This window comes from Furipterus horrens, unplaced genomic scaffold (assembly GCF_987537825.1).
Source record: "Furipterus horrens unplaced genomic scaffold, mFurHor1.1.pri manual_scaffold_13, whole genome shotgun sequence".
Taxonomy (NCBI): Eukaryota; Metazoa; Chordata; class Mammalia; order Chiroptera; family Furipteridae; genus Furipterus; species Furipterus horrens.
In genome coordinates, this window is record NW_028327183.1 from 25823514 (window position 1) to 25843237 (window position 19724).

Below are 19724 nucleotides of genomic sequence, written 5' to 3' on the forward strand. Positions count from 1 at the left end.
AACTGATGAACCTACATCGATAGATCATAATCACCTAAAGTTCATTAGGTTAGCCTTGTGTTCACTCTTGGTTTTGTATTTTCTATGGGTTTAGGCAAATGTATAATGTCATCATTGCAGTTCATACAGAGTATTTTCACTGTCCTAAAAATTCTCTGTGTTTTGTCTCTTCTTCCCTCTTCCTCAACCCCTCACCCCCCACCCTCCACCCCAACCTCTGACCCCCCACCCCAACCCCTGGAAACCACTAATCTATTTATTGTCTCCATAGTTTTGTCTTTTCCAGAATGTCATATAGTTGGAACCATACAGTATGCAGCCTTTCAGATTGGCTTCTTTCACTTAGTAATGTCAGGCTGCCTTTGCTCTGAGAAATCACCCAGGGAACAGTCTAGGATCTTATACCAGGTTTATTGAGGGCAGAGTGGGGAATGGGGTTGGAGGGAAGAAGATACTCCCAGACCAACTTGAGGACCCATCAGAGCAAGGAAAAATGGAAGGGGAAAAGGGGGGGATAGGAGAAACAGGGGAGAAAGGGGGAATGGAGATGCCCGATCAACCAAAGGGCCCATAGGTATCACCTACCTATGTGCCTTCAGGCGCCATCTCCACACCTTTCTGAACACACATATCGGTTAGGGTGAGTTTACTCATCAACACATTCGGCAGGTTGTTTACATCTCCCCGTTTTTCCCCAGTCAATACGTCGTGCTAGGTCCATCAACATTTCTTCTGGGAATGAGCAAAGTCCATTTTTATTTCTTATGGGAGAAGCTGGAACCAGGTTAATTTGCATATAATTAATTTGCATACATCAAAAGTCTGAGTGGGCAGTCCAGCTGCCGCCATGTTCTGACAAGTAAGATGCATTTAAGTTTCTTCCATGTCCTTTCATAGCTTAATAGCTCATTTCATTTTAGTGCTGAATAATATTCCATTGTCTGAATGTACCACAGTTTATTTACCCATTCACCTACTGAAGGATATCTCGCTTGCTTCCAAGTTTTGGCAATTATGAATAAAGCTGCTATAAACCTCCATGTGCAGATTTTTATGTGGATATAAGTTTTCAACTCCTTTGAGTAAATAGCAAGAAGTGTGATTGCTAAATCATATGATAAAAGTTTGTTTACTTTTGTAAGAAACTTCCAGACTGGCTTCCAAAGTGACTGTGCCATTTATGTTTCCAGGCCATGTGGTTTTGATTTCTGCGTATTACTGTGGTTAAGTTCCCCTGGTGGCCACTGGGACATTTTTCCTCTTATTTTTACCTTCGGCTATCTGTTTTGAAACTTGGGGAGTAATCTGCATATGTTTAATCACCCATCTTGAGCAGACACATTTAGAGTTAGGAACAGCACTGCCTGGGTGAATAAAGCAGCACGTGCATGAACCCCGCTGTGGTGAAAGACTTGCAGAGAAGGCCCGTGATTGCAGCGTTCTGAGGGAGAAGGAGAGCTCATGAGGTCAGAGGCAAAGTCAGGTCCAGATCACATGGGTCAGGGTCAGAATTTGGAGTTTATTCTCAGTGTAATGGAAAACTATAGAAATATATTAAGTGAGGTGACATGATCGATTTCCAGATTTAGAAAGTAATTTGGCATTTATTGCTGGCTTCCTCATTCTCTTTACTTATCCAGCTTCTAAGAGCCCCTAATTTTACTTTCATATACATATGTCTGTTTCCACAGTCTCCAAGCATTTACATTTTGAGAATGCCTCCCACGTGAAATTGTAAATAAAAGTTTCCAACATTAGTCTGAAGAAAAGAAGAAATCATGTCAAAGCATTGGCTTAACTCTGGGTTATAAATTGCATGACTCATAGGAAGTAAAGATGTAATTTGCATTAGATTTAGCCATATTGTGTTAAATTAAAATATATCAAGTAATTATTCAACAAATGCATTGCAAGAAAAAGAGGGGGATGGACTAAGGAACATATAGATTAAAAGAGACTTAAAAGAAATATCAACCAGTCACAATGTAAAGGCCTTATGTGGATCTCAATTTAAACAACAACCTGTAAAAAACATGACATTTATTAGATAATTGGAAAATTTAACACTGATTGGATATTTTATGAAATTAATAAATTGTTAATTGCTTTACATGTGATAATAGTTTTTTTAGAAGCCCTTATCTTTTAGACATACACATTAAAATATTTTCAGATAAAATGGTATGATATCTGGGATTCTATTCAAAATAATATAGAGTGGGGTAAGTAGGTGAAAGTATAAATGTAACAAGATAGCTATAAATAAGTAATTGTTGGAGGCTGGAAAATGGGTACATGGGAGTTTATGATACTATTCTATCTACTTTTGCATAAGTTTGAAAATCTTCATAATAAAAATTTTTTGAAAGAAACTAAAAGCAATTTGTAATTTTAAGTCAGTAAAAAAATAAATTGAATCAACACAAACTTTCTAGACAAAACTTTTTGTGATCCTTCTCTTTTCTAATAATTCCTTTCTTGATTTTGTGTATTAAGTATTCATCCATTCATCCATTCATGTATGATTCTATCTTATCTATCTTTTATCTATCATCTACCTATCTAAACCTATCTTTTATCTATCTATCTGCCTGTCTGTGTATCTATTTTTACATTGTCAATAAAAATTGTTTAAATGTCTGGTTCCAAGTTGCTATGTGAATTTGAGTTCCCCCAAAGCAGACCCTGAGATGAGGATCCATGTGCAAGCAGATTAATTTGGAGGTGCAGGAAAAAATTGGAGATTAGTGAGGAGAAAGGAAAGCACCCAATACACTGCCTTATCCAGTAAGTCAGCACTGATGGCAACTTGACCTAAATTCCTGGATAATTACTTCTCCAAAATGGTGTTACACAACTCCAAATAGTTGCTCCTGGGTGGTGATGGGGTGTTCTGATAGAAACTCTGATCAGTGATTGCCTGAGGGCTGCTTCCAGAAGTTAAGTCTCTGGCTCTTCCAGTGTGCTGTGCCCAGACAGAATGCTCACCCAGAAATCTGGAAAAAGGTTTTGGCGCAGAGATGTGGATTCTGGCAGTTGGAAGTTGGCTGGAGTATACCGAATGGTAAGACCGAAGGGAAAGGGGCATGCACTAATAGCATCTGCTAGAGTCTTTCCTTTACACCCCTCAGACCCACCTGTGTTCCACGTCAACTCCCTCCATCTTGTCAGTGCTTTCCCTCAAGGTGGTGGCCAGTCACGCTGCCAAAATTAGAAACTTATAATAGTAGGATTAGTGAGACAAGTTACAGACCCTGCTGCTGCAGTTGGGTCTGATAATACAATGAATATTTATTACTTTCCCCCTTTCCCGCCAATTCTAGATTCCCCTCATACTTGGCAGCACTTCTGGCTATCTAGGTTGCTTGTTCAAGGAGGTAGGTAGCTCAGAGCTTCAACTCTGAAAATTGTGAGGGTTACCAAGCCCTTGTTAGGTGGTGGTTCTTGCAAATTGCCATTTATTGCTTCCCTGGAGATGGAGGTACCAGGAGAAACCCCAGTGAATTCCTGGAGTACCATTCATACTCCTCTCCTCTAGCAGCAACATTATCTCCTCCTGGGTTAATCCATGTGAATTTCTCCTGCTGCTATAGTAACTCTTTCCTTTGCCTACTGGTCTATAGGCATGATGAGCTCAAAAAGATCAGCAGCTGTAACTTCAGGTTTAGTGGAACAGTTACGGTGATGCCTAGTAGAAATCTTCCACCTGGGAACCAGAACTTCTAGCCCAGGAAAGCCCAAAGTTGAAGGACAGGAAGCACACATTCTTCAAGCAGGTCACTAGAAGGGGTGCCATAGGGTGGGGGACCCTCCTCTTCTTCTTTGACCTCTTCATTCCTAAATCAGTGAGCATTAGTTAGTTTCTGTATAAGCCCAGACTGAGATGGGGTTCCCGTGCAAGTGATTTATTTAGGGAGTGCTCGCCAGGAAGCCTATAGGAGAGTGAGGAAATCAGGGCAGGGCAGGGAAGTATTCTAGACAAAGATGAGTTTTAGTAAAATAAATGGGTCAATTCTGCAGATTCAGAGGGTTCAAGGGTACCACTGCATTCTCCCCTTTCTTTATCTTTTGGTTTATTCTTTAGCAAGAAAATAAAGAGTGGGCTAGGCCACATTAGTCTTGTTGAACTAAGACTGATTTATTATACTGAAATGTAATATTTGTGACTATTGAATTATATTTACTTTATTGGCTTCCAAAGATTGTTTTCATTCTAAAAGAGTTCACGGCTCACTAAATAAATCAGTGTTAGACTATGTCATCGTCGGCAGCCGTCCGTCTCGAGAGACGATGGTGTAGCTTCCTAAGAGTCTATCTGCACCTCCGAGAATGGCTGTGCAGTCCAACTCGGGAGTGACACGGTATCTGTCTCCTCCCGTGTTGAATCGACATCTTGTGATGACGCTGGAGTGTCCTCTCCAGTGAAGCTGAAGCTACAGAGCCTGGGCAGGGTGATATGGAGGGTCTGCTGTTGCCCATGCAGCAGACCCCCCCTCTCTTTGCAGCTGAAGGGTCCAAGGGAAAGATGGAGTCAATACAGCTTGGCTTCAGGTGCGCCGCAGGAGTTGCCGGTGTTGACTACAACGTCAAACCGCCTTAGGGACTCCGGCTCCGGATTTTCTGTCAGGGTTTACTCCCTTAGCCTTTCCCCTGAAGAGGTATGCCGCAAGGCAGCGGAGGTTTTTTGGAGTCAGAGTTTTCCTTCTCTGTGACTATGTCATCACATATATCTATATCACCTATATCTGTCTATATCATATCAATATCTAATGAAATTAAAGTATCTTGGTACACTATCAAAATATTACACACCTTTGATGAAAACACTTCAGTCAGTAAAGATCTTACAACTCTTAAAAAAAAAAAGACTTCATATTTTCCTCAATTTTGCTCTCCAGCTGCCATGTATAAAACTTGGAACTTATTTCATTTCTGATTTAAAAGTTTCTGTCTGCCAGTCAGTGGGTGCTGAAGGGTGTTTGCAAGCCTTCTGTCACCTCTGTTGTTAACACCCCAGGTGTTCCTGCCTCACGCATCAGGATAGAAGATGTCAGCCTCACTTTTAACCAACCAGGCTTCCGATTTCAGTGCTGGAGACCCTCAGGTGCCATGTCACATTTGCTAGGATAAATAATAGAAGCAACCTTGGATTGGCGAATTCGGCAATTTTCATGGTAACTTCTAAAAACCCCAGATGTTGGTTTCCCTAGAATCAAGGAGGAAAAGCCATAGTACTCCTCTCTGGATAGCAGCCACAAAGCTATTGCAGTCCTGGGCGGGCATGGTGTAGGCACCCACCCAGCATTCTGGGATGGACTTTTTTCCCCTTGAAATTTCTTTCTGAAGAGACTTGTTCTCTGGTCTGCCCCTCGTTGCTGATATGTCCTGGCTATTCCAGGAGAAAGGTTTCTAAGATTGAAAATAAGGCGAGGATGTCTACTCTTACCACCTGCATTCAACATTGAACTGGAAGACCTAACAGTGTAATAAGGCAAGAGAAGAAAAAAAAAAAAAAGACATATTAGTTGGTCACAGAAAAATAAACTTGCCTATTCACAGAGAATTTCTGTCCTCCAGAACTGAAAGTGAAGAAGTTTCTCTTGCTTCAGCCACTCACCCAATCTGGGTACTTCGTTTTGGCTGCCCGGGGGAATGAGTGCAGGGAGCCATGGAGGGGACTGGGGGTGGGGGGGTAGGGCGCAACCAGGATGTCTGGATTTGGTTGGAATCACGGCCCTGACCCCCACGTGGGAGGGGACAGAGCATGTTGCATTCACAAGGCCAAGGCTAAAGCCATCTGAGATGTGTGCACATTTTTAAATGATCATTTCATGTTTGGAAAAACAAGCACAAAACAAAGGCTTTTATCAGTCAGACCTCAGGAAAGCAAAGCTCTTCAAATCTTGGCTTTGGTGACACCCAGAAGATACAAAGATTCTCAACACAGCGGCATAATGTGTGGGAGCGTATATGTGATTGTTTGTTTGTCAGAAGGGGGCATGGGTTGCAAAATAGGGCAGGTCTGGCCCTGTCAGGGTCAGGAAGGTGATTAAGGGCACCCGCAGGGAAGGAGCAACAATGTCCTGTGACTGTTTTGCAGAACCATGTCTGTTTAGGGCAAAGGTAGCAAACATTAGGTCTGCAGGCTTGTCTCTATCCAGTGTTTGAGACATCTAAAGTTATTTGCCAACATTTAAAACTGGGGAAATTACACTTATGGGTTTAGATTCAGACTTTCTCTGACAACTCACCTGAGCCTGCCACTGTTGCCTGGTGAAGCTGCACAGGAGTTGCTCCTCTCTGCTTTGCCACAGTCCCCACCATTCCCTCTGAATCTCCCCGGCCTGCCATGCTGGCTGATAAGATTATAACCCAGATTAAGGACAGCCTTCCCGTACTTAAGTTCCTGCTTCCCTGAAAAAGCCAAGCCCTTTCCCCCCAGAATGAGCTATTCCTATCTCCTGGCCACTCTTCTACAATTTTCAAGAGCAAATGTGCATTTTGATTACCCCGAGAAACCCTGGATGAAGTCCTTTGCTCTCGGATCTTGCTGACTAAATTTATCAACGTGCATAATGCTTTGTACTTGTTCCCTGCTGGGCTGTCACGCCTCTCTTGATTCTTTTCATACATTCGAGGTTTAATTAAAAAAAACCAAAGAGCACTAGAGAATGAGTTACATGGAAGCACACATCTATTTGCATTATGTGGGGAAAACAAAACAAAATAGCCAGCATCAAAGTGATGGGCAATACTAGGTGCTGATAAGGATAAGGAGCAAATGGAACTCCCATATGTTAAAGATGAGAATGTAAAACTGTCTACTCACTTTGGAAAAACACTATGTTTCTTAAAATAATAAGCACACACCATAAGATCCAGCAACTGTACTTCTAGGTATTAATCTAAGAGAAATTAAAATGTATTTTCACAAACACTTATACATAAATATTTATAACACCTTTACTTATGATAGAACAAAACTGGTGACAGCCACAGACCATCAATAGATGAATAAATAAAATAAACAATCAAAAGAATCAAACTACTGAAACATGCAAACATATGGATTAATCTCAAAACGTTATGTTAAGCAAAAGAACCTGGGAACAAAAAAATACCTACTCTAATATTCCATTTATATGAAATTTTAGAACAGAGAAAACAAATGTTATGTGACAGAATCAGATCAGTGATTGCCTTAGACCAGGGTTGGGAACTGAGTAAAGAGAGGCAGGAGGGAATTTCTAGGATTGATGGAAACATCCACATCTTGATTGTGCTAATGGTTACCCAGGTGAATATATTTGTCAAAATCCATCAAACTGTAGACTTCAAATGGGTGCATCTTATCACATGTCAATTATACCTCAATACTTATTAAAAACAATTTTAACAGTTGACAGTGTCAAAATAAGAGACATATGCAGTGCGAAGATTTGGCCCCAACCTTTCAAAAGAGTTACTCTCAAAGCCTTCAACTTGCAGCTAATTTCTCCCTTGGCCCCTTTTCAGGAAAGTCCAGTAAAGAGTTTTCTATTTTCCCTCCTCAACACCTTTCTATTTTAAGAATGGAAGTACTTATTCTTCATCAAGGGAATGAAGAATTAGCTTATAGGAGAATTTTTATACTGAGTTGATTTAATATGAATTAAAAGTTTTGGAATAAGATGGTACTAACTCTAACACTTTAAGTATTAAAGCCAGTCAGCTTCCTATGTGCATAATTCACATTCACTAGAGAGCTTTCCTTAGCTTCCTCACAGCTTTGAACTCACTGGCATATATTTCGTGGCCTTGCTTTTTTTTGTTACCTCTTTGTATACGAGAAGTAGACTCAGAGTCTGCAGGTATTTCTTCATTTTGTTCTTCTGCTCCCAGGTATAAACATTAGAAACATCCCATTCCTGATTTGAAAATTGCGGACTGCCAATCCATGGGAGCTGGAGGGTGTGTTTTATTTTTAAAGAGTTAATTAATTAATTTTTTAGAGAGAGGCGAACGGAGGAAGAAAGAGAGGGAGAGAAACATTGACGTGAGAGAGAAACATGGATTGGTTGCCTCGCATCCGTGCCTCAACCAGAAATCGAACCCGAAACCTGGGTATGTGCCCTGACCGGGAATCAAAGCGGTGACCTGTGGTTTTGCGGGACAACACGCAACCAACTGAGTCACACCGGTCAGGGCTGGAGGGTGTTTTGAAGCCCTCTGTAGTCACCCTGCTGTCTCTGTGACAACATGAGCACAGTTTCAACCTCACTTTGTTTTCATCAGCGAGGCTTCCGACTCAGCGGGTTCCTGCTCAATTCCTGCGGGAGGTTCTCAGGGCTTCTGCCACTTTTGGTAGATGATAGCAGCAACCCCAGAATTGTACATTTGACCATTTGCATTGTAATTTCTAAAATTCAGATGCCAACATTCCCAAAATCACTGGGATAGAGGCCATAATCTATTGAACAATCTCCTGAAGTAAGCTGCAATATTACTAGTTCTAGGTAAGGGTGAACCAACCACCTACCCAAGATTCTGGGATTATTTTGTTCTTTGGAAATTTCTCTCCATCAATATCTGCACTGTAGTTGGTCCTATATAGCTGATTTCTTCTGGCTAATTCGGAGAAACCTCCCCCCTGCCCTGCCCCAAACCATGTTAGCCAATTTACAGGGGATTCACAGGGATTCAAAATGAGCTTCTCAAACTCACTGGCAGCTAGAAAAATGCAAATGAAAGAAACACAGAGATGCCAAACCTTGTACATATAGGATTGGCAAATATTTTTTTTCTTAATTTATTTTTAAGTATATTTTATTGATTATGTCGTTACAGTAGTCCCATTTCCCCCCCCTTTGTTCCCCTCTGCCCAGTACTTTATTTGCTCTTCCATTCTAATTGATAGCTTTGCTGGAGAGAGTAGTCTTGGTTGTAGGTCTTTGTTTTCATCACTTGGAATACTTCTTACCAGTTCCTTCTTGCCTGCAAAATTTCTTTTGAGAAATCAGCTGACAGTCTTACAGGCACCCCTAAGTAGGTAACTCTCTGCATTTCTCTTGCTGCTTCTAAGATTCTCTCTTTATTTTTAACCTTTGGCATTTTAATGATGATGTGTCTTGGTGTGGTCCTCTTTGGGTCTAGCCTGTTTGGGACTCTCTGTGTTTCCTGGACTTGTATGTCTATTTCCTTCACCAAATTTGGGAAGTTTTCCTTCATTATTTTTTTCACATAAACTTTCAGTTTCTTGCTCTTCCTCTTCTCCTTCTGGCACCCCTATGATTTGGATGTTGGCACATTTAAAGTTGTCCCAGAGGTTTCTAAACCTCTCCTAATCTTTCTCGATTCTTGTTTCCTCATTCTGCACTGGTTGACTTTTTTTCCTTCCTTATGTTCCAAATCATTGATTTGAACCTCTGTTTCCTTCCCTTCACCACTGGTTTTGTGTGGATTTTCATTCATTTCATTTAGCATAGAATTCACTTATTCCCTTATGTGTTTGCCATACTCAAGCATATCTGTCAAGCCTGTGAGCATCTTCATCACCAGTGTTTTAAACTCTACATCTATTAGGTTGGCTATCTCCTTGTCACTTAGTTCTCCATCTGGAACTTTGATCCATTCCCTCTATTGGGCCATACTTCTCTGTCTCCTCATCTTGACAGGCTCCTGTATTTATTTGACTCTGTGTCTTAGGTAGAGTTGTCACTCCTGTTACTGTATTCATCAGTATGAGCAACCCATTTCACCATGTTCTGGTGTTGTGTGTGGGGCAGGGGTCTAAGAGGAAACAACGCTGCTTGCTCAGCACTTGCACCTTTTCCAGACACTTCTCCCACTTCCATATAGGGCTGGTGCCTCTCTAGCTATTGCCCTGGCTGTCACTCCCAGAGTGGGTGGGTCTGCAGATGTTCTAGAACTGTGGGGGCCCTCTAAACAAGTGGACTCTACTGAGAGACCAGCAGTTTCTTCTGCTGCTCCAACCCCCACTGGTTTTCACAGTCAGATGCAATGAGGCTTTATTTTCCCCAGCACTGGGATTGTGGTCTGGTCTGGGGTTGGGAACACCGCCCTCCCACCCCCAGGTGTTCCTCCCAACTTTTCAAAACATGTGACTGCACTTTCTGCCAGCCTGCTGCTGCCGTCACCACACCGCGTCCTCTTTGTCCCAGCTCCGCCCTTCCTACCTGTCTCAATGTGTATTTCTTCTTCTTCTTAAAAAATATATTTTATTTATTTATTTTTAGAAAGAGGGGAAGGGAGAGAGGAAGAAAGGGAGAGAAACATGAATGTGTGGTTGCCTCTTACACACTCCCAATGGGGAACCCGGCCTGCAACCTAGGCATGTGCCCTGACTGGGAATCGAACCAGTGACACTTTGGTTCACAGGCCAATACTCAATCCACTGAGCTACACCAGCCAGGGGTATTTCTTCTTTATATCTTTGTTTGTTGAACTTCTATGCAGCTTGATTTTCTGAAACTTCTAGTTATCTCTAGTTTTTTTTTTTTTTTTTTTTAAGTATACAGTATTCCCTCACTTATCATGGGTATTACATTCTAGACGCCCCCGCGATAGGTGAAAATCCACAAAGTAGGAACCTTACATTTATTTTAGTATTGGTATATTTTTTAAGGCTTTATAAACCCTTCCCACACACTTATAAACCATTCCCAGTCCCTTATTAATCTTTCCCACTCCCTTATTAACCTTTTCCACACTTTTATAAACACTACTTATGTTCTTAAACATATTCTACACTCTTAAACCTGTGTAACTTTAACAACATACATATACAGTACCACAAAATCCCATGATATAGGGAAAAATCCGCCATAAATAATTAAATATAATATTTTTAAAAATCCCGCGATACAGTGAGGCTGCGATAAGTGAATCGTGATATAGAGGGACTACTGTATTTTATTGATTATGTTGTTACAGTAGTTCCAATTTTTTCCCTTTGCTTCCCTCTGCCCAGTACCCCGTTTCCCTCCAGCAATCCCACCCCCCTTAGTTCATGTCCATGTGTCGTGCATATAAGTTCTTTGGCTTCACCCTTTCCTATATTATTCTTAACTTCCCCTGTCTATTTTGTACCAACTGATTATGCTTCTTAATCCCTGCACCATTTCCCCATTTCTCCCCATTCCCCCTCCCAGCTGAAAACCCTCCAAATGATCCCCATTCCTATGATTCTGTTCCTATTCTGGTTTGCTTAGTTGGGTTTTGTTTTTACATTTTAGAGTCAGTGGTTGATAGTTGTGAGTTTGTTGTCATTTTAATGTTCATAATTTTGATCTTTTTCTTAAATAAGTCCCTTTGACATTTCATATAATAATGGATTGGTGTTGATGAACTCCTTTAGCTTTACCTTGTCTGGGAAGCACTTCATCTGCCCTTCCATTCCAAATGATAGCCTTTCTGGATAGAGTAATCCTGGTTGCAGGTTGCCTTTCATCACATTGAATACTGCTTGTTAGTCTCTTCCTGCCTCTGAGAAATCAGCTGATAGTCCTATAGCTCCCTGTAGGCAACTCTCTGCCTCTCTTTGCTACCCCCAGGACCCTGTCTTTATCTTTCACCTTTGGCATCTCAATCATGATGCATCTCTGGTGTAGTCCCCTCTGGGTCCAGCTCGCCCAGGATCCTCCGTGCTTCCTGGACCTGTATGTCCAACTCCTTTGGAAAATTTGTGAAGTTTTCCTCATTTTTTTTGTTCTTGCTTCCTCAGTCTGCACTGGTTGAGTGTTTTTTTTCTTCCTTATGTTCCAAATCATTGATTTGAAGCCTGGTTTCCTTCCCTTCGCCATTGGTTTTGTGTAGATTTTCCTTCATTTCACTTAGCATAGCCTTCACTTCTTCTCTTATGTGTTTGCTGTACTCAAGAATATCTGTAAAGCCTGTAAGCATCTTTATCACCAGTGTTTTGAATTCTGTGTCTGTTAGGTTGGCTATCTCCTCGTCACTTAATTCTCCCACTGGAACCTTGATCCATTCCCCCTTTTGGGCCATACTTCTCTGTCTCCTCATCTGGACAGGCTCCTGCGTTTGTTTACCTCTGCATCCCAGGTAGAGCTGTTGCTCCTCTTACGTTGTAAGGGGCAGAACCTTTGGCATTCAGCAGTACAGGGAGACCCATTTCATCACGTTGTGGTGCTGTACGTGGGGGAGGGGACTGAGAGGGAACAATGCTGCCTGCCCAGCACTCCCCCCTTTTCCAGGCACCTCTCCCACTTCTGTATGGGACTGGTGCCTCTCTAGCTGTTGCCCTGGCTGTTTTTCCCAGAGTGGGTGGGTCTGCGGACGTTCTAGAACCATGGGGGCCCTTTAAACAAGTGGACTCTGCTGAGAGAACAGCAGTTCATTCCTCCACCCCAACCCCCACTAATCTTCCCAGTCAGAAGCAATGAGGATTGATTTTCCTCGGTGCTGGAACCATGAGCTGTGAAATATGGTGAGGAGTTGGGAATGCTCCCCAGGTGTCCCTCCCAACTTTTTAAAACATGTGACTGCGCTTTCCACCAGCCTGCCGCTGCCGCTGCTGTTTCCACCACAACACTGTGTCCTCTCCACCCTGGCTCTGCCCCTCCTACCTGTCTGGATGTGTATTTCTTCTTCTTCTTTTTTAAAAAAAAAATTTATTTAGTTTTAGAAAGAAGGGAAGGGAGAGAGAAAGAAAGAGAGAGAAACATGAATGTGTGGTTGCCTCTCATACACTCCCAATGGGGAACCCAGCCTGCAACCTAGGCATGTGCCCTGACTGGGAATCAAACCAGCGATACTTTGGTTCACAGGTCAGCATTCAATCCACTGAGCTACACCCGCCAGGGCTATTGCTTCTTTATATCTTTGTTTGTTGGACTTCTATGCAGCTTGATTTTCTGAAACTTCTGGTATCTCTAGTTTTAAGGTAGTTGTATTTCTTCTGAGTTGTGGAGGGAGACGCAATGTGTCTGTCTAGGCCTCCATCTTTGCTGAAAGTCCCAGGATTGGCAAATTTTTTAAAGTTGGTGTTTCACTTATATATTGTTGCATAACAAACTATTCCCAAACTCTGATAGTGCCCTTTAAGATACTTGGAATCTCTCTTATATAAAAAAGAGGGTCTAGGAGGCATACCCTTAAATCTTTTTGACATCTCAAAATGGGAAAATGGTTTTATAGTTGCATTCCTAACTTTGAGGATTTACCTCAAAATTTACCCTGAGAACAAATTTTAATGGCAACATTTCAGATTTGATCTTTGCATTTTCTTACTTTGAGAACTTTTTGCTTGCCATAAAGACTACCGCATTTTCTCTAAATTCTGCTACAAAACTAAATAGTACTTAGCTTGTCTTTATAACTGGTTTGTATTTTACCATATGCAGCCAGAAGAAGCCACTTGTTCCTTAAAAAAAAAAATTATTTATTTTTAGAAAGAGGAGAAGGGAGGGAGAAAGAGAGGGAGATAAACCTCAATGTGTGGTTGCCTGTCATGCACCCCAACTGCGGACCTTGCCTGCAACCCAGGCATGTGCCCTGACTGGGAATCAAACTGGTGACCCTTTGATTCACAGGTTGGCACTCAATTCACTGAGCGACACCAGCCAGGGCACCACTTGTCACTTTTGATGTTCTTCCTGGATATTTCCCCAGACAGATTTACCAGGTGCAGCAGGTCCTGGAGTTAATTTCTGGGAAGAACTAGCTTTAAATGATTTATATATTCCACTTGACAAAAGAGAGTAGAGTCGGATACCTGGATTAAGTCAGAAGGAAGAAGTATATCCCAGGCAGGAAAATACTAATGTTCTACTCCATTACTCTTGAGCCTTGAACAATCGAAGATTTTGACTTTCTGAATACATGCCCACAGGTAGAATTATCTTGAAAAACAATGAAATATGCAAAACATTTGAGAAGTTCAATATTATATACAAATTCACAGAAGGTAGCCACAAAAAAACATTTATGTGAGGTTGGGTAAATAAGAAACAATTTTCATTCTATTCGCTATTACCTATTAAGCACCTATTTTTACAATGCTTTGCCTGAAGAACCAGACAAAAAAGACTAGGTATAATCCTTACTTTCAAATTGGATATTTTATAGAATATGACCTAAATGAACATGTGATGACATATGGTTATATTCCAAGTGAACGCTCAACAAATAATTGTTTTTCCATTTTTTTGGTTACAATATATTCATGGGTATAATCTTTCTTAATAGGGGATCATTAATATTGAGAATACCCTATTTACAATTTTAAATCATATCATCTGTAAAATGTCAATTTATAAAAAAGGCAACATTTAAAAATGCCAGGCAGTACAATATAATTCTGAAAGATTCTGTTTAGAAAAAATTAGGTTCTTATGGGGCTAGGCTATTATTTTGTTTTCCAATTCTATTCTTTTCCTTTTCCCTACAGTGTGACATAAGAGAAAAAGCATGGGATTTAAGGGCAGAAGATCTAGGTTAAATCCCAACTCTATCACTTAACAGCTGTGTGGCATTAGGTGAGTCACTGAATGTCTCTGTGCCTCAGTTTCTTCATGGGTAAAATAGAAATAATACTTTACACCCCAAGCCCTTAATTCAGTGCCTGGTCGAGTCAAATGAATAATGTCATAAATCTTCCTGGTACATTGGTGACATTTAATAACAAATCTCCTTCATACTGCCATCACGGTGGTTACTGTTTTGGGAAACCATCCAGCAGAGCAACTGCTTCCACTTTGCTTTATTTTCCTCTAGGTAGCATCTTAGCTCCACCACTATCAGATTCATTTCTGAGTAAATACCTGATAGAATTTCCAATGATCAAGTGTGAGTTTGTGCTGTACACTCCTGACCCCAGTCAGGTTTTCTGTTACTGTGAACTCCAGAACCTGGTCTATGGTTTGAATTGCAGACTTGATCCTGTTATCCTCCTTTTTCAACTGTGGCCACCCCCGTGGAGTTATGAGAATCCAAGATGAGAAAAAAGCAGTGTCAGTTTCAAGGACAGAATCCATTTGACACAGGTGTTATATGTGGGGAAGGGAGTCAGGGACAATGATCAGGACAGAGGTCAGAGAAGGGGATGTGGATGTGAGTGCCCACTGTGAGTGGGAGAGGAGGGAGATAAATCACTGGAAATCACAGCCTGCCAATATTTGTTAGATTGTCATCTTCATTATCTGAATGGTCTTGTTTGATCCTGTTGCAATTTTGCAACAACATAGTGTTACCTTTGCTAGTCATGAGAAGGCAGGATTTTGTCATACCCAAAGCTGATGGGAGAGATATTAGCAAGAGATGCCATCCAGATTAAATATGCCTAACGGAAAACAGTGTGACTGTACGAACGAGTCCAGGGACTTCTGCTTTACAATGAGTGTCTGAAACCCAGGGCATCTTTTTTCCTTTGGGCAAAGAAAAATACGCCACACAGAAAACAAGCAAAATATGTTAAAAGCTAACTCTGGGATATAAAATTGAGCTTTAGGTTTGGAAAGTGGTACTCTTTCTGTACAAATGCTTTCTTTGTCCAAACAGAGCTAAACAGGGTACATTTATGGGTTAATAATTTCATGATTGAAATTGACATTAGAACTTACTGTGCATGAGAAGCTTATAAGAACTTACAGAGTCACCAAATAATTTTAATAAACCACTCAGGTAGGGATATTCCTACAGGAAGAGGACATGTCAGAGCACTGACTCTCTTTAAGAAGTTCCAACACATCTTGGACTCAAATGATATGGCACCTGTTTGTTCTCTGAGGCCAGGGTGGGGAAAATGTGTTTCAGTGGGCAACTGGGGAAACTGATTTCTTTATAAAAGACATATTAAAAAGTGGAAGTTCTATTTATTTTTAGATAGAGGGGAAGAAGGGAGAAAGAGAAGGAGAGAAACACTGTTGTGTGAGAAAAATATCAATTGGTTGTGTTTCGCATGCACCCCAACTGGGGATGGGGCCAGCAACCCAGGCATGTGCCCTGACTGGGAATCAAACTCGTGACTTTTTGCCTTGTTGGACAACGCGCAACCAAATGGGCCACGCTGGTCATGGCTCTAGGGATTTTCTTGAAACTATTATTGCTATATCTTCTCTCTCTCCCCAAATAGCCCACTTTGATAAAGTTCATCAACCAACGTAAATGTCAGTGAATCGATGAGTGAAATGATGATTATCTGTTAAATTGAATTCTCTATCCATTAGCTAATTACATTCAGTTTTCCTCCTCAAGATCTAGAATAGCAAGTTTTCAATTTCCTGATTTGGTGCCCTTGTCTCTGTGACACTAACTGCTCAAGTGTCTGCCTCCATCACGGGCAGCTCTGCTAATGGCTGGAGCCACAAACATGCCTAATCTCACCGGTGGCATCTTCTGAAATAGAGTGCTTATTTCCACAGAGTCATGATGAAACAGTTGTATTTTATAGCATAATTAGAAATAACCTTAAGCACTGAGAGACTGAATATATAAACAATAGCCAGACTATCTATAAAAACAGAACTTTAACCCATTACCTGCAGCAACCTGCCCAAGAAACCAACACCTTCATCTCTACTGAACTCAGGAAGTCAACCTTGTAGGAAGCCAGATAGTATCTCCGGTGACAATCCAAGAAGCTAAATAACTTCTACAACAATAGGCCCCAAAAGGTAAGGACTGCTAATAACTGACAGCTTCTCTAATTTTTGTCCCCACTTCCATCTTAGGACCAACCAGAGAAAGTCAAATATGCATGTCTAACCAGTCACATAATATACCCTGCTTCTAGTTAGCCACCTACAGCTCTGCCATGCCAACAGCCTTCAATCAAGTCATATCTGCAGCCTTCTCTTTTCACAGTAAGGCTTTCCCAGTCCTCTGCCTGCCTTTGATTCTGCTAAAACACAAATGATGGCAGGTGACTCCCCTGCTATATGAAATGTACTGAATAGTCTTTTTCTCATTTGGTTGGTCTTCATTTCCACAGCACTGTGGTTTAAATTTATCTTTTAAAAGACTTTACTTATTTTTAGAGATAGGGGAAGGGAAGGAGAGAGGGAAACACCACTATGTGAGCAATACATTGATTCTTGCATGCCTCCAAATGGAGGCCTAGCCCGCAACCCAGGCATGTGCCCTGACTGGGAATTGAACCAGCGACCTTTCACTTCACAGGCTGGCACTCAATCCACTGAGCCACACCAGCCAGGGCAACACTGTGGTTTAAATAGGCGTTGTAGGCCAATTGGTTTCCAAATCATTTAACTATCATTTGTTCATTTATTCATTCACTGAAGAAATATTTACTGAAAGCTTTAATATGGGCCTCATCCCTTGCTGGGTAAAGGGGCAAATGAAACAAGGTACAGTCCCTACCTCAGAGGACAGTAGCTTGACAACTAATCAGATGAATCATGCAGCGAGTCAATGGGTGCTACTGTGTGGGGCAGCAGTTTCCAAATGTGGCGTGCTAACTACTGGTTACATAACTTCCAAGAAGCTGTAAACGACTGAACATTTTTACTTTAATAGCTATAAACTTGAATGCAGATTAGAGAAAGAAACCCATCAAACCCATGAGTTCACGGATGCTCTGGGATGAATCTGTATCAGTCAAAATCTAGCCCGGAGATAAAAGCCTCCCTTATTTCAACAGAGGAAATTCCATATAAAGAATTGTTAACTGGGTACTAAAGAACTAAAAAAGTAAAGAACATTTAAGGCATCATGCAGGAAGTTGTCACTCTTAGGGAAAAAAAATGAAATTGTTTAACTTAAGGAGCCTGTAGAGACCCCAGAGAGCTGCACCTCAAGATCCCTGGTAAGGTTAATACTAGTGTCTGAGCTGAATGGGGATGGGGGAGTCCTATGGGCCAGGGTACTGGGCAGACACCTGAGAAAGGAGCACTAAGTGGTTGGTATCAATGACTTACTGAAATACCAAAATCTGCTGGGGTGAAGAGGTGTTTTGGGGTGACAAAGGAACAGGAAGCAAAGAGGAGGAAGCAGACCGAAAGGGCCAAACTCCTCCTTCCTCCTCTGGCCTTGCCATCTCCATCTGGGCCTCCATTGGCCAACTGCAGTAAGGGGGCAGCTGGCAAAGGAGAAACAGGGTTTGCCGAGTCCCAGGCCAGCACCAAAAGCTGTATAGAAGGGTGATGTTGAGTCTCAGAAACCGGTTAATTATCTACTACAGTCTGTCTCCTTGGGCCAGTCAGCATCCACATGCACGTACTTCTAAACACAATTACACTTTCCACAAGAAAAACAACTCTTTATTTTTATTTAACAAATTGCAATCATCCTTTGTACAAAAGACATTCTCTCACCCTTTCTCCAAAATGAGGAGGCAAAATCCCAGCAGATATCATGTCAGTTTCTGGGAGACAGTCACTATTCATCTCATCTCCTGACCATGTAACTTACCCAACATAGAATTTAGTCACAGACCCATCTGAATATTATCTCCAGACTAAATAGCAAAGTTAACCCTTTAAATCACATATATAGTAAGAGAAATGAGAAGAAATTAGTACACACACCAAGGAAGAAAATATGCAGAACTGCTCAGAAACTTTTAACTGGTTACAAGGCTGTAGTTAATAAGCTTCATTCTTCCTCTTCATATTCCATGTTTCCTCTTCCCTCAGCCAGGATCTCAGATGCTCAGGGTTTATACCTCGTAGGGTGACCCAAAACTTCATTGGCTAAAGGGTCTAAATCAGCCCTTGCCATGTGGCTTAGTGGGTTGGGCATCATCCCGTAAACTGAAAGGCTGGGGCAAGATTCCCAGTCAGGGTACATGCCTAGGTTGCGGGCGCATATGAGAGGCAACTGATTGTTATTTCTCTCCCGTTCCCTCCCTTCCTCTCTCTCTAAAATCAATAAACATGTTCTCAGGTGAGAATTAAAAAAAAAAAAAAGGTTGAAATAATTTCTGCCTCTTAGGCAGTTGTATTTTCCCATTCAAGTTTGTCACTGGGCATGGAAGTGGTAAAAGATGCCCCTGGGTCCCACATACTCTCCATCACCCACTGTGCAGGAACAGCACAAACTGATCACCCACTGTGCAGGAACAGCACAAACTGACCTTCGTTCTCCTGTACCAGCCAGGAGAGTAAACTCTTGCCTATTGGTTCAGTGGCAAAATGCCCAGATTGTTTCACTTCCTGTCCTAACACTATTATTGTGACCCCTGTGGGAAGCACTTCTCCCTTGGGAACTCAGATCTCCAAACAGCTCAAAATTAAGATAGGAAGCAAAACATTTTTGAGTGAGTTACTGGGTGTAACAGTGAGAAGAACCACTTCCTCTGTCTCTGCTTGATTCCAGGCCACATGAGATCTGTCCAGAAGGTATTCGGCCATGTAATATGGAAAACAGACATTTCTTGAAGATACAAGAAACTATGTATAGAGGACAATGACGCCTCAGTCCCCTTCAAAGTAGGCACCTTGGGACCTCACACAGTTCTCCCAATCACCATCAGCTGTCCCATCATATTTTCCTGAATCTCACTGATAATCTTATATCTTGTCCCTTTCAAAGGTGATTTAATTTTGGGAAAAACCAGAAGTCACAGGGTGCCAAATCTAGCTGTAGGAGGGTTGAGTCACATAGGTGATTTGATGTTTTCCAAAAAGCTCTGCATGAGACATGATATAGCTGCCAATCACCAGTTGCCCATAGCTGCGGCCTTCTATATCATCCAAATAGTTTCCATGGAAGAATGTTGAAGTTTAATGCAAAATTTGATGCAGACT